General features: G+C 43.0%; 2 protein-coding genes across 2 annotated transcripts in view; one reads left to right on the top strand and one right to left on the bottom strand.

Moving 5' to 3' along the window:
- SLC4A1AP (solute carrier family 4 member 1 adaptor protein) overlaps positions 1-25,121 on the top strand; it is an 80,477-nt gene extending 55,356 nt beyond the window's left edge. Inside the window, exons 15-16 of the transcript XR_007151140.1 lie at positions 22,690-22,754; positions 23,725-25,121. The gene's annotated coding sequence lies outside the window, so the exon portion shown is untranslated. The remainder of the gene's footprint in view (positions 1-22,689; positions 22,755-23,724) is intronic.
- RBKS (ribokinase) overlaps positions 18,545-26,086 on the bottom strand; it is a 125,344-nt gene continuing 117,802 nt past the window's right edge. The window contains exons 9-10 of the transcript XR_007151142.1: positions 22,214-22,215; positions 18,545-18,591 (exon numbers count right to left, since the gene is read on the bottom strand). The gene's annotated coding sequence lies outside the window, so the exon portion shown is untranslated. The remainder of the gene's footprint in view (positions 18,592-22,213; positions 22,216-26,086) is intronic.

Here is a 26,086-nt window from a genome sequence, read left to right as displayed (position 1 = left end):
CGCTGGGGCAGTTAGGGCTGGAGGTGTTCTGGGTGGGGAGGCAAACTGCCCCTTGCTTTCACTCTCACTCCTGTACTAGCTCCAGTGACCCCTAGAGACCAGGCAGCGAGTCCACATTCTTCAGGTTCAGTGGATTTTCTGGTTGGAGAAATGTGAGAATTTAAATTGTGGGGCACCTGGGTGGCTCAGTCGGTTAAGTGTCCGACTTCAGCTCAGGTCATGACTCACGGTTTGTGGGTTCGAGCCCCGCGTCAGGCTCTGTGCTGACAGCCCGGAGCCTGGAGCCCGCTTCAGATTCTGTCTCCCTCTCTCTGCCCCTCTGCCACTCATGTGGCACGTCTTTCTCTCAAAAATGAACATTAAAAAAATTTAAAAAGAAAATTAAATTGTTGCCACCAAACGATCTAGTTGCTGAACCTTTGAACCTTGAGCTGAGTTTGGCCTGGCTGAGTCGTCCATGAGAACCCAAGGGGAGCTAGAGGTGTGCGTGTCTGGTGGAGACTAGAAATGCAAGCCGGACAGTTCAAAACCGGAACAGATTCCGGGACACATTTCAGACATCTTTCCTTCACCCCCAGGGCCCTGTCCCCTCATCAGCCCCATAACCATTGGCCACCTTGACTCCCACCGGCAAATGCCTCCACCCTTTCCTATGGTCATTACCTACCATTTATATTTATTGAGTACCTACTGTGTGCCAGATACTACAAGACACTGATGTTACAAGACATATCCTTGTCCTTAAGAGACTTCTGTGTAACCAGCAGCTTGCTCAGGGGACCCCAGAGATCCCCAAAACTTTTGTCTGTGTGATAGACCTTTCTGTGAACTGATGACGGCTTTGCATACCTCCCCAGAAAAACACAACCTGCATGGAAATTTGCATACAGTTGAAGGTGGCACAATTTCCTGGAAGCCCATTTATGACCTAAAACAGTCGCAAATGTTTTATCTAATTTAACCCTCTCATTCTGTAGATCAGGAAACTCAGACCTGAGAGAGAGAAATGACTTGTCCAGGGTCACACAGTGGGTTAGGGACTGAGTCAGCCCTTCACACCAGGACTACTGGCTCCCCCAGGCACTGCTCCACCAGGCTTCCTCTGCTTTCCCTGTTGGCTTGGAGAACCTGGCTGAAGAGGGGTCCTGGGCCAGTTCCCTCTTCAGCTGTCAAGTCTGGGGCTGCCCAGCCTACAGGCCTCCTTCTCCACCACCCTATTGTCCCCTCAGGAATGCAGGACCAGTGGTCAGGAGTTCCCTGAACAGTTGCTCTGGCCCTGGCCGCCCCACTGGTTCCCCCCAGACGTCAGGGGAAATGTTCTGTAGAGAACAGGATGTGTTTTCCTGCAAAATCATTTGTCTCACAAGATGATTTGCATACTGGTAGGGACACAAATGTCATTCCCTGCCCATTTCCTCCCTAGGGAGAAGTGTTCCCATCACAGCTTTCCCCTCAAAGGACAGGCGGCTGTGTGGGCCCAGCCCCAGCCCCAGCCCCAAGGGACAACTTCCTGATAGGAGGGAATCAGATAATAGTGAGGACTCCCGGAAGTAAGGAGCCTTCTTTGTTGCCTTCTCACTTCCAGGGCTTGGCTAGAAGGGGGCTCCAGGCTCGGCTCTGATAAATGGCCTGCTCCTGTGATCCCCAGGGCTCTGGGCATCTACCTTTATAACACATTCTTGGAGGTAAATTACTGGAAATTCAGCTGCTAGAAGGGAGGCTTGAGGTGCGGTTAGGTGAAAAATAATAACAAATACGTAGTGCTTATTACATGCCAGCATTGCTCTGAGCAACTTACTGTAAATTCATGTAATTCTCACAACATAGTGAGCTCGGTTCTATAATTTTTTTCCATTGTCCATGTGAGAGATCAAGGTTCAGAGAGGTTAAGGGCACAAAGCTGGTAAGCAACACAACCAGAATTTGAACACAGCCAATCTGCCTCCTAAGTTGGGATTTTAAGTACTATATTACAAGAGGGAGCATTAGAAGGTTGGAGGTCTAGTCTAACCCTTGGAGGCTGTGCCGTAGTCCAGAAGCATTGGCATGGAATTCAGGTTCCCTTATGATCTGGTCTCAGCCCTACTGCTATCCCTCCTTGCCTCCTACCACCATGATCCACTGCCTCGACTGTCCATGAACATGCCCCAGCTGGTCTGCACATATCTTTCACTCTACCCAGACAGTACTTACCCATTTCTGTCTGAAATGTCTCTTTTTCTACCGAGAACCTCTGAAAAACCCTCCCTGTAGACTGGGGTTAGGCGGGCCTTTCTCTTTTTAAAACTTTCATTATTATTATTACTTACGGTGGCTTTCGTCAGTTTGTCTTCTAATTATTGGCTAATACGTCTCTTTTGCTTCTAGACTTCACTCCTAAGGACTGGATATCTGTCATATCCATTTCAGAATCCTCAGCACTCAATCCAGCACCTTATATGTAGTAAATACTCAGCAGATGTCTTTTATGTACAGTGAACAAAGGATGTTACAAAATAATATATGCAGTGTGCTAAATATTGTATTATGTATACTATAAATATATCACCACCCAGAACATCCCAAATGTTAACAATTTTCACAGAATTTGGGGGTTACAGGTGATTTTTCTTTCTTTGCATGTCTGCATTTCCCAAAGTTTCCTTAATGATCATGTGTTACTTTTGTAATACAAATGGAAAAATAAATTATTAGAAAACTGGCTTCAAAAGGATAATCACTACTATTTCTTGAGCACTTACCACATAAATTAAGAACTATACACAAAATGAGCTGTATATATACTGTTTCTAATATTCACAATGGTTCTCTTTGATAAATACTATTGACAGAATTACCATTTTACAGATGAGAAAACTGAGGTCCAGAGAGGTCAAGTAATTCACTTACAGTGACACAATTAGTAAACAGTGAACTTGAACTTGGAACCCAGCTTGTTGGACTTCAGAACCCGAACTGCCACCTCTTTGCACTCAGCTTCTAGATGGGTAACTGGGTAAGCTTCTCTAAAAATCCAACCTTTTACTTTGAAATATGTTCAAACTCAGAACAGATGCAAGAATAATACCATGGGGGCATCTGGTTGGCTCCGTAGGTCAAGCATGTAACTCTTCGTCTCAGGGTTGTGAGTTCAAGCCCCATGTTGGGCATGGAGACTACTGAGAAAAAAAAAATACCATGAACTTTGAATAGCGTTCTCCCATATTCAGCAGTCATTAATGTTTTGCCACATTTACTCTTATCACTCATTTTCTCTCTCCTTACATGTATACATATTATTATTATTTTTAAGATTTTAGTTTTAAGCAATCTCTTCAGCCAACACGGGCCTCAAACTCAACCCCGACATTAAGAGTCACATACTGCCCCAAATGAGCCAGCTAGGCACTCCTACATATTATTATTTTCGTAACAGTTTTATTGAGGTATAATTTATATCCCGTGCAATTCACCCAAGTAAGTTGTACAAGTCAGTGGCTTTTGGTGTATTCACAGATATAGGCAGCCATCACCGCGATTTTAGAATACTTTTATCACCTCAGAAAGGAAGCTCTGTACCCTTTAGCTGTCTCCACCCCCTCAAACCCACTCACCCCAGCCCTAAGAAATCATGAATCTTCTCTGTCTCTATAGATTCATTTGCCTATTCTGGACATAGCATATAAATGGAATCATGTGTGTCATTTCTGTGACTTGCTTTTTTTAAATGTTTATTTATTTTGAGAAAGAGAGAGAGAGAGAATCTGAAGCAGGCTCCATGCTGTCAGGGCAGAGCCCCACTCAGGGCTCCAACACATGAACCATGAGATCACGACCCCAGCAGAAATTAAGAGTCAGGCACTCAACCGACTGAGCCAGCCAGGTAACCCTGTGGCTTGCTTCTTTCGCTCAGCATAACCTTTTCAAGACTCATGCATATTGTAGTATATATCAGTACTTCATTCCTTTTTATAGCCAAATAACATTCCAGTATATTAGATATATACTACTTTTTATTTACCCACTTACCACTTGATAGTTCAGTTTCTACATTGTAGCTATTAGGAATAACGCTGCTGTGAACATTGGTGTACAAGTTTCTGTGTGGACATATGTTTTCATTTCTCTTGGGCATATACCTAAGAGTGGAATTGCTGGGCCTATTCTAACTGTATGTTTTGTTTGAGGAATAATAATGCAATTATTATTATTATTATTATTACTTCTGAACCATATGAGAATAAGTTGCAGATATGCCCCTTTATCCCTAAATACTTTAGAGAAAACAAACTAAGGACATTTTTGTTTTCATTTTTTTTCAATAATCAAGTTTAGGAAATTTAACGCCAATATAATATTACCGTCTATTATTTAAATGTTGCCAATGGGGTCCTTTATGGCAGTTCCCCCCTGCCGACCCCCTCCCCCCCAACGCTGTCCAGAGTCACCCATTGCATTTAATGATCATTCTCTTTAGTCTCCTCTAGTCTGGAACAGTCCCTCAGCGCTGTTATCTTTCTGTTGCTCTGTAAAGAGCCCTCAGTTTAACTGTATCTGATGTTTGGGTGGATGAGTTTCCACTGTCCCTTTGGTGGGCGCTGAGGTCAAGTCATGTAGCTGCAGAAGGGAGGAGATGTGGCTGGGCACAGACCTGCCCCTTCTGGCCCCGGGGAGGCTCAGGGGCACGCTGAAGCTGAAGTGACCTAGTCAGACCTGGACACTGGGAGGGGGAACCCTGTGGAAAATTCCTCCCCTGGTGGTTCTGCTGGGAAGTAACACTGGAAAGAAAAGAGGCTCTGTGGGGGCTTCTTCCTCAGCCTTTTCCAGGAGCAGGAGAGAGAGTGAGGGGTGTGGTTCAGGACCTCGTGCGAACGCGTGGCGTGGCTTCACCGCGGGTTCCAGAGGGCCCACCAGGCCGAGCTCCCCGCCTGGGAAAGACTGCAGTGAGGGACACCGGCATGGCAAGTCCGGGAAAGGGCGGGCGGGGGAGACCAGCAGGCCCAGTGCTAGGAAAGACCTGCCCCTTCTGGGAAGGACCCTGATGCAAGTGCCCACCCCCTTCCCTACCCCCTCAGCCTCGCCCTACACTCCTGCTTCCGGCAGCCCCAGCTTGATTCTCTGGAAGGCTCTGGGGGAGGAGATTGAGGCCTGATTCTAATCAGAACACGAGATGGAGATCAGGAGCTGGAAGGCCGTTTGCTTCACTTGGCTCTGAGCCTGCTTGCTCCACAAGGACTCCCAGCCAAAGGCCCCACCAACCTTTGCAAGAGGCCTTCTCAAAGTTCTGTCAACATTATCGAGAAGAGCATAATCTTCAATCCTGCCCCACAGCTGCCAAGCAAAATTCTGTCTGAGGCAGCCCTGGCTCTTTCATTTGTGCTTAGTTCATGCATTCACTCATTCATTCATTCATTCACTCATTCATTTGTTTTGTGATTGAAGATCCCTGTTCCTCATCCTTCCCTCTCCCTCTTGGGAAAGAGGCTTGGTGGGGCTTTATGGTGACCTGCACCCAGCCTGCTTCTGTTGAGAACGTTTGTCCTCTCTCAGCCCCACCCGTGGCCTTGAGTTCAGGCCCCTCCACGGCTGAACTAACCCCGGCTGTTTACAATGTGGGTGACAGACACGACTAGGGGAAAAGCAGAGCCTTAGGGAACAAGGAAGAAAGGAGGAAAACAGGGAGAGGAGGAAGGACACTCATACTTTGAGCACAGTGTGCCGGGAGACCTGTAGGAATGTCATTGTCCTCTGAGTTCACACTCAGCCTGCAGACATGCTCTGTTCTGTCCTCACAGGCTTTTGAAAATTGGGAAAGTTCACGTGAAAATCCAGATTTCTGATTTTACTGACAAATAAAAAGATCTGGCAACCCCGAGCCTGTGTTCCACGTGGCAGCCATGGCTGAATCAGGAAAACTTTTTGTGGAACTTCACTAACAGTTCCATTACCTGCCTGTTCTCCAAGGGCACCTGTGATCTCATTCAGGCCTCCCCAGACTCCTGTGAGGAGCATTAACCCCATTTTATACATGAAAAAAAACAAGGGGAGAGGTCAATGGCCTCTGACCCAGCGTCATAGCCAGGGAGAGGCAGAGCTGGGAGTCTCACCCAGCCTTTTCCTCATCAGAGAACCGGTACTCCCAGCAGCAGCTGCATGGACTGCAGATGGAGACAGCAAATGAGAACCTTCTGGCCACCCAGGTCTGGGGCCTCCCAGGCCACTGCAGAGTCCTGAGCTGGGCTAAACAGCTCCTGGCTGAGGCTCTGCAGAGGCAACACTTCAGCAGAGCATGGAGCGATAAGGGGTTGGTCAATGGTCCCACAGCGAATGTGGGCAGGCAGGAGGCCCCAGGTACCTTGGCTTGGGGGCAGTGACCTCTCTCTAGTCAGTCTAGGTGGTAGTGTCCTTCCTGGCTTCACTCTCTTCCCTGGAAGCAGGCACCCTCTGGCAGCACTTGGCCTTTCTGCCATTTGGCCTTTCTGCCATTTGGCATTTGGCCTTTCTGCCACGCATGGTGCATCCTGATGGCACAACAGTGCCAGAACCACCGCAGTCTGTAAATCACAGCACAGTCCAGTCCACTCAGGCTTCCTCAAGCAAAGCGCTCTTGCTGGTTCATTGTACGTTCTTCTCTGGAAAGGCTGGCTGACCCTTTTCCTAGACGGGCTTGGCCAGGACTCCCTAGCAGCTTCTAGGAATGAATGGAGGGGCAGCCCCTCAGGGTCACAGGGCATTGGAGGCGGGGTGACTGCTGATAAGAATAGTTCAGCTGCATATGGCACTCTACAGTTTATAAAAAACCCTTGCACATCCACATGTATTATTTTTTTCTCATAACTGTATGAGCCAGACAGAGCAGAACTGGCAAATATGGATCATCTAAGAAAAGGGCACGGAATATTGAGTTACATTCTCTATCCTGCCACTTACCTTGGGCAAGTTCACTTCATCTCTTTTAGCTTTCATTTACTCATTGAATAAAAAAGATACTAATCTCTCCCAGGCAAGGCTACTGTGTTTCCTAACTCCAGGGAGTGCTGTCTATCCACATGGAGGACCAACACGAGGGGTCCCCTTGCCATTGTTCACGGGGTGGAACTCTTCCCGTGCGTGACGTGTGGATGAAATGTCATAATTTGTGTACTAGTAGCACGAGGCCTGGGAGATGGTGATTACCAAATGCTTGTCAAGTGAATGAACTGCTCACTCAGTCATGATGGCTTCTGAGAGGAGCTCGCAGGAAGAAGGAAGTAGTCCTGGCTCCCTGAGGCTGGCGTTGCATTTCCTGCCCATTTTTCTGTGACTCTTGCCAAGTTGCCCTTTGTCCTAGGCCTCTGGGCTCCCAGCCGGCTGGAGGGGCTGGAGGCACAGACTTATCTGTGGGGCCTGGAGAGCTGGGCCTGGGCTGGGTAATGACCAGCCTTCCGCTCACTTGAAGTTTCCGTTGGGGGGCTGGAAGCCACAGCATCCAGATGGCTAATTGCTTTGTGCCTGTTTCTGCAAATCACAGTGATTCACTGTCCCTGCCGAAAACATGCTCTCTTTTCAGAGATTTAATGGTTTCCAAAATTAATTTAGCCTCATCTGTTATCCCCCTGCCCTTGTGCACTGTCCCCTCCTCCCAACACACTCTCCCCACCCCAGGATGGAGCTTTCTGCTCCAGAAAGCCAGCTTTCACTCTGCACGGTATAGTGGAAAGGCTTGGGGAGCACAGAACACTTTCCAGGGTCACCTGAGCACATGCTGAGTGTGGAGTTTTGGGGTAGAAGCCCAGAAGGGAAGGGCTGGTGTGAGGGTCACTTTTCTCATCATCCTCCATGCTTTTGGCCACCCATTCCAGGTATGACTGACACTCTAGGATCAGGAGCTCCGAAAAGCTCCCATTTGCACTGCTTTGCTTATCAAACTCCCAGATACCACCTGTGTTTTACATGTGAGGGACACAGTCAGTTTTGTTTGTTTTAGACAGCTCATTATGGGTCCATGAGACCTTGAAGCCAGAGCCTTGGCTAAGAGACCAAAAGTTGAGGGAGTTTACCTCCAACTGATTCTGACTTGTTTCTTGACCATCTTTGGGCCTTTGTTCTCCTCCGGTAACATAAATCTACTATAATTCCTACCTCTGCCCACTGTTCATTTATTTAATAAACCTTGAGCCTTTTGGGGCAGCTGGGTGGCTCAGTTGGTTAAGTGTCTGACTTTGGCTCAGGTCATGATCTCACGGTCTGTGGGTTCAAGGTTTGCGTCAGACTCTGCTGACAGCTCAGAGCCTGGAGCCTGCTTCGGATTCTGTGTCTCCCTTTCTCTCTGCCCCTCCCCTGTTCTCTCTCTCTCTCTCTCTCTCTAATAAACATTAAAAAAAAAAGTCTTTCTATATATTAGGCATGTACTAGGGACTGGGGGTACAGTGGTTAAAAAGTACCACAACCCTGCCCTTTCAGGAACTCCATTCGCAATCTAGATGGAGAAAGGCCCAAGGCCAGCGGGTGAATACACGGTGTGTTAGGGAATGTCGGGCATCTAAGGAAGCACCCAGTCTGGTGGAGCCAGAAAGGCTGGTGCCTGAGCTGAATCCTAAATGATTAGAAGGAATTATCTTGAAGAAGAAAGAGGAGGAGGAGAAGGAAAAGGAAAGGAAAAGATGAGCAGTGTTCTAGGCAGAGGAAATAACATATGCAAAAGCCCCAAGGCCGGGGACACCATGGTCTGTACTAAGGATCTACAAACCAGTTTAGCGTGACCAGCTTTAAGACAGTGAGAGTGGGAGTGTGGAGAAGGTGGCCAGTGACAAATGTGGGGCCAGAGCAGCAGGGCCTTTTAGCACCTTTTAGCACAGAATCATTGCCGGGTTTTAAGCATGCTCTAGTACATGTTTTAGAGAAATCACTCTGCCTTCAGTATGGAGAATTGATTGGATGAGGGAAGACAGAAATAGGAAGGTCAGGTATGCAATGGCTGCATCTAAGAAGTATTCCGACATTCCGGGTGGGATATTGCTAACCATTTTCTATGAAACAAATGAACAAAATATCTTTATGGATGTGTAAAATTCCCTCGGTAACTTTTGGATTTTATCTATTTCAAGGCTGCATTGTTAAATACATTCAAATTCCCAATTATTTTATCTTCTTGGTGAGTTGTTCCTTTTATCAGTGTGAAATGTACCACTTTGACCCTTACAATGCTTTTTACCTTAATTTTTATTTTATTTTGCCCTTAAATAAAGGACCACTTGAATCAATTTGGTATGTCTACACAATGGAGTACTACGTAGTTGTGAAAAAGAATGAGTGACATCTTCATATGCTTCTATAGAATGATTTCTAACTTATATTGTTAAGATGAGAAAGCAGAGAGGAGGAAATATATATTGTATGCTACTGTTTATCTAAAAAAATTATGTGTTTGCCTATATTTTAAAAAGCAGAATGAGCCATAACATAAAAAAACAAACTAAAAAATAAAATAGTTCTCTCTGGGAGAGAGACTGAGCAGAGGGGTCATTGATAGATGCCAGACTTCTTTGAATAGGTGATTTTATGGACTTTGACTTCAGAGCCATACAAATATTTGCATACTTATAAAACAATTAAAATAGAAGAAAGCAATTTTTAAAAAGGAAATGATATCATGTATCAAACTGGTCATGAGGCACTTGGGTAGCTCAGTTGGTTAAGCGTCCAACTCTTGATTTCAGCTCGTGTGATGATCTCCTGGTTCATGAGTTCCAGCCCTGTGTCGAGTCCATGTTGACAGTGGGAAGTCTGCTTGCGATTCTCTCTCTCTGCCCCTCCCCCGTCTCTCTCTCTATCTCTCAAAATAAATAAGCCAACTTTAAAAAATTGGTTACAAAACTCAGGGAATTGTTTCAAGAGAGCTTAAAGCACAGTAATTTGAGGATGTGACTATAGAAGAATGCACCCTATGAAATAATAAAAGAAAACACTATAACCCTATAAATATTAAACTTTTGCTAATCATATTGTTAGTAATATTAATATTATTATTATTAAACTACTATACCTAGGTAAAATGAAGAAAATAAGTGATTGTGTTAACACCATTACAATCCAAGATTTTCCAAGTAAGAGAAAGAAGACAGATACAAATATAAAAATCAGACAAATTAAGCAAAAATCCAAAATTTGCATTGGAAATGTAAGTATGGATTTACAATCAATTTGAAATGATCTCCCAGTGGGGTCACCTGAGAAGTCCTAGAAACAATAACCAACCCAGTAACAATGAATACCTCTAACTCCCAGACTGTGATTTCTAAATACCACATTTTACAAAGACCGGGCCTCCTTGGGGGAAATGGCTGATTATAGGATAGGGATAATGTACAGTGTGGAAAAATTTGTCAAACCAAATAGAAGGAAGCTGTCAAAGACTATTAGGGTCTTGTCAAAAGAGCTGTAGCAACAACTTGAAGAGGCTCCCACTGGCCCCAAATCGGGTAATTTAAGTGTCAATAAGAATGATAACTTCACTAAGTTAAAACACAGGAAATATCTTAAAGCCCGAATTAATATTATTATTTAAAAAATAGTCATCTTTGGAGGATGTTATGAGCACAGCTCATAATTCTGAAAACTGGCAAAAGGAAAAGATTAAGCAGTTAGCCTCCTTCCTATATGAACTATCTCAGGCTGACTAAAAGGTTGAAGAAGTATTCCAGCTAATGAAAAAGGAGTAACATTTAGAATATCATCATTTTGAAAAACACTGAGATATAGCAATGCCCATTATCAATGGCCAATAAAATCACAGAGAGAGACATCAGATATAACATGAGTCCTGATGGAAGTATACAACACAATCTATTATTCTTGCCAAAAGCTGAACCTGAATCAATAAAAATGCTACGTATTTATCAATTCACAGGAAATACAGGGTATAAAGAAAGATGTAAACAACACGTAAGTTTGAAGATCTAACTGGCTTTATTAAGTCTTTCAGTGAATTGGGCAGCATCCCCTTTAGCAATTAGAGGAGAGCTTCCAGGAGTTGTACAAAATGGAAGGTTTCTTAATTTTATTTTAAAGTTTATTTATTTATTTTGAGATTGAGAGAGTGAGTGAGTGGGGCAGGGGCAGAGAGAGAAGGAGAGAGAGAGAGAATCCCAAGCCAGACATGGGGCTTGAATTCATGAACCATGAGATCTTGACCTGGAGCCAAAACCAAGAGTCAGACACTTAACCGACTGAGCCACTCAGGTGCCCCCCCATAATGGAAGGTTTTTATAAGGAACATGGCGCAACCAGTTATTAGCAAAAGAAAAGAAAAGCTTGTTTCAGGCAAGGTCACCTTCCCTTAGGGTGAGGTTGGGGAGAGGTCTTATCTTGCACATTACCTCATCTTCCTTTGGAGGATGGACAGGGCCCATGTGACAGATTACCTCATTGGTGCTGACCAGAAAATTCCAGATTGATTGGCTTAAAATTCCACTCCTGGAGAGGTTGAAACTGCAATAAGTCTTGGTTTGCTGTCCTGGGGGCAAGTTACTCCATCTTGGGCCTGTGGTTTTCTTTTTAACACTACACAGAGGCAATCAGCAAAACCCAGACTATGGGAAATTCTATTAAAAAATGACAGTTTCATATATACATATCATATAAAAATATAATTTAAGATTTTATATTTACTGTATAATATTTAATATATACAGAGTATATATAAATATTTATATAAAGAATAAAAAGGGAGGGATCTTACAAATTAAATGAGACTTAAAAGATATATCAAGCAAATATAATTTGTTATTAAAAAACTGTTAAGAACTTTTAAGTGTGATATGGTAGCCAAGAAGTAGAAGCAACCCAAATGTCCATCAATGGATGAATAATGGATAAACAAAATATGATATATACATACAATGGAACTATTCAGCCTTAAAAAGGAAGGAAATCCTGTCACATGCTATATGGACGAATCTTGAAGACATTATTTTCAGTCAAATATGGCAGTCTCAAAAGGACAAATACTGCATCTAAAGTAGTCAAATTTATAGAAACAGAATGTAGACTGATGGTTACCAGCGACTGGGGTGGGGGTGGGGCAGGAAGCAGAGGTGTTTTAATGAGTATAGAGTTTCGGTTTTGCAAAATGAAAAAGTTTTGGAGATCTGTTTCATAACAGTGTGAATATACATAACACTACTGAACTGTATGCTTAAAAATGGTTAAGATGGTAAATTTTATGTTATGTATTTTTTACCACAATTTAAAAAAATAGGTTCAAGGCAAAAAAAAAATTTAAGTGTGATAATGACATTGTGGTTATTTTTAAAGAGAGTCTCTTAGCTGTTAGAGACATATACTGAAATATTCACAGTATTCACAGACATATACTGAAATGATAAAGAGATCTTGGATTTGCTTCAAAATAATCCAAGACAAAGATGGGGGAATGGGTTGAAATAACATTCCCTAATTATTGAAGTTGAATAATGGCTACAGGGAGTTTCATTATACTATTTTCTCTATTTTGCTATGTTAGAAAATTTCTATAAGGTCAGCTTTTCTGTGTGGATAATTCTCCAAATCTCATTAACAGAATTTAGGGAGGTACTCACTCTCAGGTATGGGACAGTGGCTCAAAGTTCATTTCACATCTCAAGATGCCACAGTTTCTTTTAGCACAGGTTGGTGGCTCTTGTGACAATGCAATTCTTTCAAAACTTTTTTCTTTTTCTTTTTCTTTTTTTAACTATCTGATTTCAGGGAGCTTTGTGTGTCCATAGCTGTACCCATAATTCTTTTGGAGAATTGCCTCCTTCGAGACTTCATTGCAAGTATTTTGAGTTAATCAGCTTCTGTGGAAACCTGTTATACTCTTTTTGTGTTCAATTGAAAGAATTTATTGGGGGCTATCTTATTCTGTTTAGAAGTAGTTATTTGTTTGTGGGTTTGGTTTTTTTGTTATTTTTTGTTATTTTTTGCCTTTTCTTTTAAACAAGTTAGTTGCTTTAGTGTTGTTTCTTCCTCTCTAACTCTAAATGACTCGGGGGCAGAGGTCATGTTATTTATTGCATGTTTCCAATATGCTATGTGGCCCATGAGAAGGTCTCAGGAAATACTTGCTGTTGAACTAATGACCAGATAAATGAAAACCTGCTCAGGTAACCAATTTTACCCTTAGATTGTGAATTTTCTTTTAAAATTAAAATATCCTATAGTTAGCTCAGTACTCAGTGAGGTAGGGGAGCACTTCTTTACCCAAGTCTTTGTTTTGCATGGCAATGTTGGTGGAACAAGATGGGTGGGGATGGCAGGGAGATGATTGTGAAAACGTGGTAGCTATTCAGGATGGTCATGTCCAAACCCATGGCTGTTGTCTCCTAGTCCCAGGCACAAAGATTATCTCTGAGTCTGATATCTCCTGGCCTACCTTCCATGTTAGGATTTCATCCACCCATTCATCTCTCTGGGTGCTGGTTTATTCTGAGACTTCCTATGTGAATAGGTGCTTTGCATCTCTGTAGCTTCTCTTAGTGCTTTGCCTGTGTTCCCCCATGCTCTCTCTATAGGTCTGCCTCAGTTACCAGCATTGCTTCTCGCCCTGATGCAGAGCCATGCACTCTGGCACCATGGAGCAGGAAGCAAAACAGGCAGAGCAGACCATCAACTGGTGTGGTGGGGTCTCCTCATCCTCCATCTTGCCCTATTGGGCCCAGATGTGGCCTTCAACTCAGATTGAGATCTTGGGGAGTCTCAGAAGGTGGGAGAATGGGTCTGAATACACACTCCTGAACAGTGGCATCAGTTCAGTAGGTTACTTCTGTGACAACTGGGACTCTTCTGTGCCTCCCTTGAGAGAGTAGCTTCTCATGGGGGAGCACACACAGGGCAAGAGCCAGATCCACTGCACACTCTCTTTGGCAGGGTGGGCTCTTGGTCTAGTTCTATTTAGCAGTTTTAACAAAAATGTTTACCCCAAAGCTGTGTTTTAATTGACCTTGTTGTGTGCAGCATTTCTCTGCTTTTCTACTGATCTTTCAACCCTGCAAGTCCCTGAATTCTGAATTCCCTGTTAATCTTTCATCCTTTCTTGAAAACCAGCCAATTATTTTCTAAACCTTCTTCCATCTTGTAGAACACTGTCAAATGCAGGTAGTACTAACCAGGATACACTACTAAAAATTCTGTTTCAAGTCCTCTTCACTTAAGTCTACAAGTTCAGGGGCGCCTGGGTGGCTCAGACAGTTGAGTGTCTGACTTCGGCTCAGGTCATGATCTCATAGTCTGTGAATTTAGATCCGCATCGGGCTCTGTGCTGACAGCTCAGCGCCTGGAGCCTGCTCTGGATTCTGTGTCTCCCTCTCTCTCTGCCCCTCCCCTGCTCATGCTCTGTCTCTCTCTGTCTCAAAAATAAGTAAAAACATTAAAAAAATTTTTAAAAATCTACAAGCTCATTAGGTACCTAAGTCGTTCAAATGATCACACACAAGTTTTTCAAATGTTGCACCACTGCAACACATTGGTCACCATTTTTTCAGCTTCCAGTAAAACTTTCCTCACTACCCTCTGCCCAGCTCCAAAGCCATTACCACATGCTGTACTGTTTTCTTTTTCCTTTCCCTTTTTCCTTTGGTATGGCAGAGCCTCAATTCTATGTAGCAATTTCTGTGTCGGCTTTATCGGAGTAATAAACATACCACACATAATAAAGAACTAAAGAAAAGAAAGCTCAAAATTATGTTTTATTTTACTTTAACTTTGAATTAAAACTAGCTTTTTATTGGCTAATATTTGCTTGGTATATCTTTTTCTGTGTCTTTATTTGCATGTGTTTTATATTATTGTTTCAAGGCTTGTTCCTCTCTTACAGAGTAGCTGGATTTTGATTAAAAGATCTAATTGGAAGTATTAATTTTAATTAATGTATATTTATTAAGATTCATGATATAGTGATATACTTGGGCTTTTTTTCCTGACATTTTGTTTTTCTATCCCAGAATTCTCATTATAGGAGTTGTGCTAATTTTTTTTTTTATGCTATCTCTTTGATCTTTCTGGCTATCATCTAGGAGACTTCCTCACTCCTATTTTCCAAACCATTAAAGCATACCTAAGACTAGAGCTGCAGAACATGTTAACTGCTTAGCCACAGTCTAGAATTGGCCCCTCAACAACAGGTTTCCTACCGCTCATGTTTTAGTCATCCTGACCCTTTGTTTCAGTGTCATCCTTTTTGGTGTCTGGGACAAGGACCATAGGGAGCTGGCACCTTTGGCTTCTTCTTTTTGTTTTCTATGTGAGTGATTGTCTAAATCTAAGAGTGGCCCATTATATTTTACTGGTTGTATCAGTCAGGCATTGGCCTTGCCTTGTCTTCCTATGCATAGCTTGACACTATCTGTCAATTTCCTCCATGGTAATTAAAGTTATTAGTTTTCTTACATTTTCCTTTCTCCAATGTTCCCATGTAAATGTAATACAATTTTAAAAAATTAAGTCAATAGCCAATGTCTATTTTGACTCTGTAAATTGTATTTACTGCTGAACAATATTATAAATTACATTCCCTCTAACTTTGTGTTTTCCTTGTAGTTAACTGTTGCCATAGTTTTTTTTCTTTTTTTTGCCATAGTTTTTCTTTTGCTTAGTTTCTTTTTTAATAACTATTGCTGACATTTAAAAAAAATGTTTTCTATGCATCTGTTAAACATCTAGTGATGTTTCTTTCCAAATGTCCAAATGTATCAAATAATCTATCACTATCTTTCCTGCCCTCCACCCGTGGAGGCCTCCCTTTTATTCCTTCTTTCATCTTACTTCAATTTGGATGGGTTGCCCTTTATACCTGGGGCTCAGGTGTCATCTTAATACCTCATTTTATCAGTCTTATCCTTTGGATTGTTTCTCTGTTTTCTGGCATCCCTTTGTTTCTTGTTCTTGGCTTAGTCTTTCATTTCACTGAATCATATCCTTCACTATCTTCCTAAGAAAAGATGTGTGGGAGGAAAAAATTTTGAGTTCTTACATATCTGAAAATATCTTTATTTCACACTTATACTTATCCTTTATTTGGATAAGTATAGAATTATAGGATAGAAATAATTTCCACTCAAAACTTTGGGTGTCCAGCACTACTGTCCTCTCGCATCCTGTACTGCTGTCTGATGCCACAGCTTTTTACACCTTCACACACGGCATGATTTTTCTCTCTAGAAACTGTTAGGTTATGTCTTTTATCCTGGCATTCTGAAGTGTAAAATTATTGCTTTGGTATTTTCCTTCTATTCCGCTGGACATTCATAGGGTACTTTTAGTTTGGGGATTTATTTCCTTTACTTCTGGGAAATTTTTTTACATTATTATTACTAAAAAATAATGATTTCCTATCTTTTGTTTTCTGAAACTGAATACAGATGTCTGAACACCTTGGATAATTCTCTAAAAGTCTTTCCTCTAAAACTAACTTTCACTGATGTTTTTATTCTACTCTCTTAGATATTTCTTCAACTTTGTTTTTCTGTTATTTTGTTGAATCTTCGAGCTATCACATTTTAGATTTCAAATTGCTCTTGCTTTTCCTTTGATTATTCCTTTTTCAAACCATCCTGTTCTTTCTCATGGAAGTGCATCTTCTTTTAGATGTGAGACCATTAATTAAACAGATACAAAAAAATTTTTTTCTTCATCTCTGTTTCCTTTGAGTTCATTTTCTGTTTTAAATGTTTGTTTTCTTTGGTCTCTCTTTCATGTGGGATACTTTCTGCAAATCTCTGGTGATCCTGGGCTATCCAGTCCTATAAACAATGAGGCATCAATGTGGTTGGCAACTATGTATGTGCAATGTAGAGAGGTGACAGGATTTGACTGGTGAACTTCACTCTCAGGCCATTTCATTGGGATATCATGAATATTCATTGCTTAGAGGATTTCTCTTTGGAGCTAGTACATGTTTTCCAGTGAAGAATCTTCTAATCTTCTACCCAGGGAACATATACCTGACAGTCCCTTTATGGGAATTGGGTAGTGCAAGGTGTCTGGCAGAGGACTCTAATATTAACATGTGAACTTACACTTGATCTCCCTGTTTTCAGCCTGTCAACTTCTCCTCTATTGTTGCTGGAATCCCTGAATTTGGAGGTGCTCTGTTTCAATTTCTCTAGAGAAAAAAACTTCTAGTCTCTTGTAGGGACATAGTTGCCTGATTATGGGATTTAGAGGGCATTTGTCCATATATCTTTTTTAAAAATGTTTATTTATTTATTTTGAGAGGAAGGAGGGGCAGAGAGAGAGGAGAGAGAGAATCCCAAGCAGGCTCCACGCTGTTGTTGTGGAGCTGACACAGGGCCTGATCCCACAAACCATGAGATCATGACATAAGCTGAAATCAAGAGTCAGATGCTTAACAGATTGAGACACCCAGGGCCACTGTCCATATGTCTTTTTCAACCAATTCCCTAGTGTTTAACCCATGCTTCAGACCCACTTCTTGCAACACCCACTGCCTCTGATTTCCCCATCTCTCTGGAATCTATTGGTAGAATCTCTTCTCTCATCACCATCAGTTTCTTCTCCAGGCCCTTCTGAGTCTTAGTTTTACTTACTCTACTAATTCAGTTACCTCTCCTCCAGCCACTTTTAATCATTCCCAAATTGCTTAACTAACTCTCTTGTTCACTAATGTCCTCATTGCTATTCTCTGTATTCCCAGAAAAGTGAGTGAGAGAGAGAGAGAGAGAGAGAGAGAGAGGAAGAGAGAGAGAGAGTGTGTGAACACAGGGGAGGGGCAGAGAGAGAAGGAGAGAGAGAATCCCAAGCAGGTTCAGCATTGCCAGCACAGAGCCTGACACAGGGCCTGATCTCATGAACGATGCGATCATGACCTGAGTGAAATGGAGTCAGACGCTTAACTGACTGAGCTACCCAGGTACCCCTATACTTTCAAAAAAATGTTGTGGGCATGTGAAGGGAAAGAAGATAAAGGTATATGATCAATTTTTTGTCTCTAACTAGAAGTTCATACTTATTTAAAAAAAATGTTTCCAAGGGTGCCTTGGTGGCTCAGTTGGCTGAGCATCTAGCTTTGTCTCAGGTCATGGTCTCGCCACTCATAAGTTCAAGCCCTACATGGGGCTCTGTGCTGACAGCTCAGAGCCTGGAGCCTGCTTCAGACTCTGCGTCTCTTTCTCTCTCTGCCCCTCCCCTTCCCCCCTCCCCACTCACAGTCTTTCTCAAAAATAAAACATTAAAAATTTTTTTAAAAAAATGTTTCCAGATTTTATAAACAGTACATTGTAGAAAATTTAAGCAGCACATTAAAGCAAGCACTCATGATCATACCACCCAGAAATAATCAAATATTAACATTTGGGTGCATGATACAATCACCTACTTTTAAAAAAAATAATCCTTTTATTTTATTTTTTTTATTTTATTTAAATTTTTTTTTTCAACATTTATTTATTTTTGGGACAGAGAGAGACAGAGCATGAACGGGGGAGGGGCAGAGAGAGAGGGAGACACAGAATCAGAAACAGGCTCCAGGCTCTGAGCCATCAGCCCAGAGCCCGACGCGGGGCTTGAACTCACGGACCGCGAGATCGTGACCTGGCTGAAGTCGGACGCTTAACCGACTGCGCCACCCAGGCGCCCCTCCTTTTATTTTAGAATAGTTTTAGATTTACAGAAAAATTGCCACGATGGGACAGAATTCTCCACACCCAATTTCTCCTATTACTAATATCTTACATTAGTATGATACATAATAAATGAACCAATATTGACTCATTATTATTAACTAAGTGCAAACTTTATTTAGATTTGTTTTTAGTTTTTCCCTGATGTCCTTTTTCTGTTGCAGGGTCACATCCAGGATACTATATTATTTAGTTGTCATGTCCCCTTAGGTTCCTCAGGGCTGTGACAGTTTCTCAGATTTTCTTTGTTGTTGATGACTTTAATAGTGTCAGAGTATTGGTCAGATATTTTGTAGAATGTGCCTTAGCTGGGATTCATCTGATGCCTTTCTCATAATGAAACTTGAGTTATGGATTTTTTTGGAGGAAGACCACTGAGGTGAAGTGCCATTCTTGTCCCATCATATCAAGGGTGCATACCTATCAACATGACTTATTACTGTTGATGTCGACCTTGATTACCTGGCTAAGCTGGCATTTGATAGGTATCTGCACTGTAGAGTTACTTCCACCCCCATTCCTTTCCAAATTTTCCTCTTTTTAAGGAAGTCACTATGGGCAGCCCACAAACACCTAAAGAGTAGGGAGTTATACCACATAACAACATAAATTATTTGGAATTCTTCTGCGAGATTTACCTATTCTTCCTCATTTATTTATTTATTGATATCAGTATAGACTTACGGATATTTATTTTATACTTTGGATTATAATATAATACTACTTTATTTATTTTCTTGCTCAAATTGTTCCAGTTTTGGCCAGTGGGAGCCCTTTCAGTTGGCTCCTGTGTCTCTCTGTGTCCCCCTCTCCCAATCATTGTGAACTTTTGGGGCACTTCCTTACTTTCTGGTACTATTAGATGCTCCTGGGTCAGCCTGTATATTTCCTGCCCCAGTTCTAGAATCAACCATTTCTCCAAGGTGGCCTAGTCTTTTCATCGGAGAATGGTGTTAGAAACCAAGATCTGGGTACTAGATGTGCTTGTTTCTAGTGGGATGTCATTCACTCTAGGTCTTTTCTTCTGACATAATAAGGAAATAGTATCTATAAATATTTCCAATATCTATATTTCCATATCTATATGGAAATCTAGATTTCCATATGTATATTAAGTTAAGCATGGGTTCCCATTGATGTCTTCAACTCTAATTTATTAATACAGAGATCATTCTAGTCTTCTCCCCTTCTTTGTAAATATAAACAAAAGAAAGAAAGAAAGAAAGAAAGAAAGAAAGAAAGAAAGAAAGAAATCTGGCTCTCACTGTCTGCCAGCCATTGAGTTAATCATTCCCAGTATATGTGTATTGTCAATTGCTCACTTTTTAAAGTAGGAATTTGTTTCAATTTTTCTGAAACTGTTTACTTCAAGTGTCTAAAATTCTATGAAGGACTTTATGTCATTTTGTTCTTACAGTCCCTGATCTGTTCCCAGCCTTCAATTTGCCAAACTAAAATGCCAGTTCTCATGTAGATACCCTCTCCAGGCTTTGGGTCATCTTGGTTGTTTTTCTCTAACTTCCCTCCAGTTGAAATATCCTTCTGGAGGTTCGCTGACAAGAAATGTATCCATCTCAGAAAGTCCTTGAGTGACAAACTCTTATTCTGCCAAAATCTGTGCCCTAAACTGTTGAGCAGACAGTGTGTAAAAGGCAGAGCTTGCCTTTGCTGTGGGAGAGGAGTGTGTTCTCCACATATTTCCTCACTCTAGACTCAGTTATCAGAAGCCACTTTGGCTGCAGTGAGAGAGGGAAGTATCCCTTTAATGGTGTGTTCCCATATCACCACACACCACATTGCCCACGGAAACGCTGCTATAAATAGTACTTTGTCTCCTCACCAGTCCACCACAGCCTAGTTAACCCAGATGCAACAGGGACTTGGTGGGATGAGGAGAAAGCAGAAAAACAGATAAAGCAAGGAGAAGAGAAAAAGAAGGATGCCGGGGGGGGGGGGGGGGGCGGCGGAAGGGCGGTGATATTGATAATAATGTTTATAATCATTGATTTTCATAATGACATTTGCAAAAAGCTTCCACATGCATGGTCTCATTTATCCATTAATTATAAAAACTCAAAAAAGTATACACTAACTTAAACTATCGTATACATTAAATTGGCTTTTGTGGGTTCTAGACTCTAGACACATGACCCGAGCTGGGCCAGTCAGAGTTGGCCTTGGGATTATTGCTAGAACTATTGAAAAAGGAGCATGTTCTCTTTCTAATTGGATTGTAAAATAAATGTGGGTGGATGTTCAGTATATCTAGTTATTTGTTGATAAGCATAGAGGAAGCTCTGAAGGAGTATCCTAAAATGTTAACATCAATTAATTTTTGGTGGTGGGATAACTGGTGATATTTATGGCTTTTACCATTGATGCATTATTTATATTTTCTATAAAGTGGTGTATTACATTTATATTAACATGGATTTTTCTGTTAGAAATGATTGTTTTTAATTATTTTATAATATATTTATGCTATAAAATAATATAAACATATAGTAATATATTTATAATCTTTATATTATTATATAAATAATAGATTAGTGTAATTTTTACACTAATATAAGGCAGAAGTGATTTAACCCCCAAATGGCCCTTTATTCCTGCCTTTGGTTGTTGCCTTAAACCCAGTTCTGTATGCCTGGCAGGACATGCATCCCTAATCCTGCGAGGATCCAGTTTCCCAGAACTTTTTTCGAAATACAGTATTTTACCTTATCAAACTATAGTGTTGAGGAAAAAAGAAATTTTTCAAAGGAAAACATTTCGCAATTCAAAGGTACTACTGGTTTTGTCCATATCCCAACCAGACCTGGGGGCCCCTCACGGAACAGAGTTGGAAGAAAGGGAGGTTGTGCTCTCACAGAGGGGCTCCTACTCCACTCTGGGTGGGCTGTGGCAGGGGAACTGGGAGGTGGAGGTGCCAGTTTTACATGTCTCTGTGGTCTTTTCAGAAAGAGCTCAGTGGTTTGGGACTGGCTTTGATGGTCTCAATAGCTCTGCCAGAGAGAGGAACAGATCACAACCCGCAACGAAGAGGAACAACCCGGGGCCTGGCTCAGCCCTTTCCTGGGTTCCCTCCTCCTGTGTTTGTGAGGCCTCCTGGGAATCCCACTGGGACTGGGATGCCCTCCCTGCCGACCACCAGCTCAGTCCTCCTCTCTTCTGAAGCCAAGAGGGGTCCCTCCCGCAACTCCTCAAAGCACAGCTAAGGCCAGGCTACAGCATTTAAGAAAATTCCCTCCTAAACCCTGAAGAGATGCCATTCATTCCGAAGGAAAACTACCCTCTACAATTATGATGCAGGGCCTGTAACTTCACATTGTTCCGAGTTGCTTTGTCTCATTTCCAGAATAGGTTGAAATTTTATCCTTGCATAACCCAAAGACCTATTAAAATGTTTTCCTAAAAACAAAAGGGATTATTCCCGCCAGAGCAGTCTGCATCCACCTCCACAGGAGACAGAGGAACTGGCATAAAAACCCAAACCCATGCAGTTCAGAATAGCAGTTTGTCCCCTTTTCTTGCCATTGCCGGTTTCAGAAACAGCAGCGCCCACTTTCCGGGCACACCGCTGTATGCCTATTTGGAAACAGAAGACTGACTCTAAAAGAGGGGCAGGGATCTGGCTGGCCGGGGACTATGCGAGAGACTCAGGAGAGGGGCAGGAGGTCAGTGAGTGGATAAAGAGACCACCAGTTTCCGAAATACTGGGGCTTTAAATCTTGGTGGGGAGAGGGCTACGCGGTGTCAGCTGGCCAGGATCTCCAGGATCTCAGGCGGCTCACTTGACTTCTGAGTGTAAAGGAGGAATTTGGAGCAGATGACCTTTCAGGGCTCTACCAGCTCCAAATCTGTCCGTAGTTCAGAGAGGTCAGTGAGGCAAGGGGCTTGCTCCCCAGGTGTAGGTTCCCACTGGGCTCTTCCCGGATTGCGCCAGTGCACCGCCACCGCCAGGGTGCTGTTCTCCCACCCCAAGGGCGCCTGCACCTCCCTCCTCCCCTCCCAAGGCTTCTCAGTTTAAGATAACAGTCTTTTGTTCTCCCAGTGACTCCACACCCAAGGGGAGAGGGAATGAGGAAACCTTCGGAAAGTGCCGCCTATCTGATGAAGGTAAGAGGTTAGAGGCTGCTCCTGTGCTCCCGTGCCTTCCAGGGAAGCTCATTCCCAAGGGCCCCCACCCAGTTCAGGAGGCGTTTCTGGGCTTGGCTTCCTGGCAGAGGAGGCTCAGAGGCACTGGGGCTGCAGAGGAGGGTGGTGAAGTACCTTGGCTCATAAATTTTCATCTTGGGGATACGTTAGGGTTTTTTGTTTTTTTTTTTTCCAAAGAATCCTCCAAGGAGTAGGTGGGTGTCTTCTAGTGGCTTCCCACCAGACCCATGATCAGGTCCAAACTTCTTAGCGCGGCATCCAGGACTCTGCAGAATCTTGCCTCAGCCTTCTTTGCCAATCCCCTCTTCTGCTATCTCTCCCCAGACCTGGCTGGGCTCTAGCTACATAAAACTACTGTTATCGCCCTGAATATGTTATGCATTTTCACGCCTCTGTGACCTATTTGCATATGCTTTTCCCTCTGCCTGGAGTGCCCCCTGCCATTTCCCTTTCTTAAAGAACTCCTATTTGTTCTTCAAGACCCTATTCAAAAGTCAGATGCCTCTTCAAATCTTGCTTGACTCCCCAGACAGGGTTGGTTGCTCTGTGCTCCAGGCACAGGGTTCCTTCCCTGGCTCATCACCCAGTAAGTAGTTATTAGGATTTGCATGTTTATCTTCCCCTTAGTCGCTCCTCCAGGGCAGGGACTGTGTCAGTCACCTTTGTAAATCCAGTGCAGGGCCCTAATAATTCCCCAGGCAATATTTGTGTAAGAATGAACCCCATTTCTGCTGGATTTGTGGTATTTTTGAGTGGCATTAAAAGAACACGCTGTCACCGTGGGCATTCCCTGGCCCACAGTGCCATCTTTCCAGACAAGGGTAACGTATTTGTGAATCTGTGTTCACACAGCATCAGTACAGCAATCCTCAGGTAGTTTTACATCTGATTTATTTGTTTTCTACATTAATTCTCTGGGTGGTTATTACAGTTACCATCATAAGATGAAGAGACCGAGATGCCAAGACATTAAGTAACACTGTGTTCAAGGTTACAGCACATCCATAGCAAAGATGGGACTTGAACCCAGGTATTCTGCTGCCAAGATAGAAAAGATCTCTGCCTGCACCATCCTCAGTAAGTGGTTTTTGAATCGGCAGATCAGCATCACGTGGGATCTTGTTGGAGATGCAAATTATTGGGCCCTGGCCCAGACCTACCGAATCAGAGACTCCTAGGATAGGCCCAGCAATCTGTTTTCAGCAGCCATGAGGGTGATTCTGTTGCAGAGTTCAAGGTTCAAGGTCAGGAACCCGGGCCTAGGCAGTAACTGCTCCAGCAGCCCAGAGCCAGAGGAGGGCGCTCCAAGGCAAACTTTCACCTCTAAGCAGTCTGGGCAGCTGGGATGGGAAGAGGTAGTGGGCAGGGTAGAAGGGAATAAAAGGCACAGACTGAGTTAGGAGACACAGTTCTAATCCCACCAGTTCTGCAATTCTTGGCTGAGTGATTTTGAGCACTTCTCTAGTTCTCAGTTTTCTCATCTGCAAAATGAGGATGTTGACTAGCTGATTTCAAATTTCCCTTTTATGTTCTGTTATCCAGCTCTCCTTCTTTGGAATAATATGTTGTCTATGCAAGGAATGAAATGAAGACAGAGTACCAAGTGCTCGTTTTTAATGGACTTTTCCCATACTTGGAAATTAGCAGCCCCCAATTCCAAATCCTTGGACTAGCTACCTTCTTCCTCATTAGGGGTGAAGAAAGAGAGAGAAAACATTTGAGTCGACTCGTGAAACTTTGTGAGGTGAGAAAATAAAAAACTGTCTGATAGTATTGGTTTGGATCCTCCCTCCACTGTCTGAGGCTCCTCCTGTCACGTGCTTCTGCACTGTGACTCTGCCCAACCCCCTCGCTCACAGGACCATCTCCCTGTCCTCTCCCTCTGCCCAACTCATAGGCTCTGGCTTATCCAACATTCTTTTGAGGAAGGGTGAGGTATGACGTGTCAGCATGATTTACTATGTGTGCCAGGGGTTTCATGGCCTAATGGGGGAGCCCCACGGTCACACTGAAGCCCTATCTTCATGGTTTCATGTGGACCTGAGGGCCCTCCCTGGACCCCCCACATAGCGGGTAGGGCCGTACCCATAGGGTACCTGGTGGGTACCACAGGTACCAGCATTTACTGGCAGCTGGAAACTGTCTACATCAGGCTGAAAAGAAGATGCTTCTTGCCCCTTTGAGATGATTATGAAAATTTGAGACAAGTAATTACATTATAAAAGTAGAGCCCTGAAAAAAAAAAAAAAAAAAAGTAGAGCCCTGAATCAGAAAGGTGGTTGGTCAGCGGGAGAACATGGCTGAACTCTCAAGTCCAGAGGGGCTATGAGAAGGTGGGCAGGGCTTTTTTTTTTTAAATGTCTATTTATTTTTTATTTAAAAAAAAATTTTTTTTTCAACGTTTATTTATTTTTGGGACAGAGAGAGACAGAGCATGAGCGGGGGAGGGGCAGAGAGAGAGGGAGACACAGAATCGGAAACAGGCTCCAGGTTCTGAGCCATCAGCCCAGAGCCCGACGCGGGGCTCGAACTCACGGACCGCGAGATCGTGACCTGGCTGAAGTGGGACGCTTAACCGACTGTGCCACCCAGGCGCCCCAGATGTCTATTTATTTTTGAGAGAGAGAGAGAGAGAGAGAGAGAGAGAGAGAGAAAGGGGAGGGGTGTAGAGATAGAGAAACAGAGAATCCCAAGCAGGTGCCACCCTGCCAGCCCAGATCCTGACGTGGGGCTCGAACCCACACACTGTGAGATCATGACCTGAGCTGAAACCAAGAGTCAGACCCTCATCCGACCGAGCTGCCCAGGTGCCCTGAGATGGTGGGCAGTTTAAAAATCAGTCAAATAATATGTCGTCTTCAGCAAAATCACGTGCCAGATAAACAGCCCGAGTGTCTATTAAATCAGTATCATGCTCCAAGAGAGACTTTCAGTGCGAGAGCTTAAAATGCAGGACGTCAGGTGTTGCCAGAGCCCTTAGGTTAAAAACCAAAGAAGGTGGTTATTACGCAGACCACAGAAAGAACAGGCGCTCACCGAGGCTGCCCTCCTCAGCTGCAAGTAGCTCCGGGAAGCTGCCTACCTCAGACTGAGCATCAGTGTAATTACAGGTTAATACAGAATATGTGTGTTCACCAAACTCATCAAGTATACATTAAATATTTTCAGCTTGTTATATGTCAATCATACCTAAATAAAGTCTTTTTTTAATGTTTATTTTTGAGAGAGAGAGAGAGAGAGAGCAAGCACGAGCGAGCAAGTGTGAGTGGGGGAGGGGTAGAGAGAGGGGGACA

Source organism: Prionailurus viverrinus, chromosome A3, assembly GCF_022837055.1.
Source record: "Prionailurus viverrinus isolate Anna chromosome A3, UM_Priviv_1.0, whole genome shotgun sequence".
NCBI lineage: Eukaryota > Metazoa > Chordata > Mammalia > Carnivora > Felidae > Prionailurus > Prionailurus viverrinus.
The sequence above is the reverse complement of the archived record's forward strand: the minus strand, read 5'-3'. Positions and strand labels throughout refer to the sequence as shown.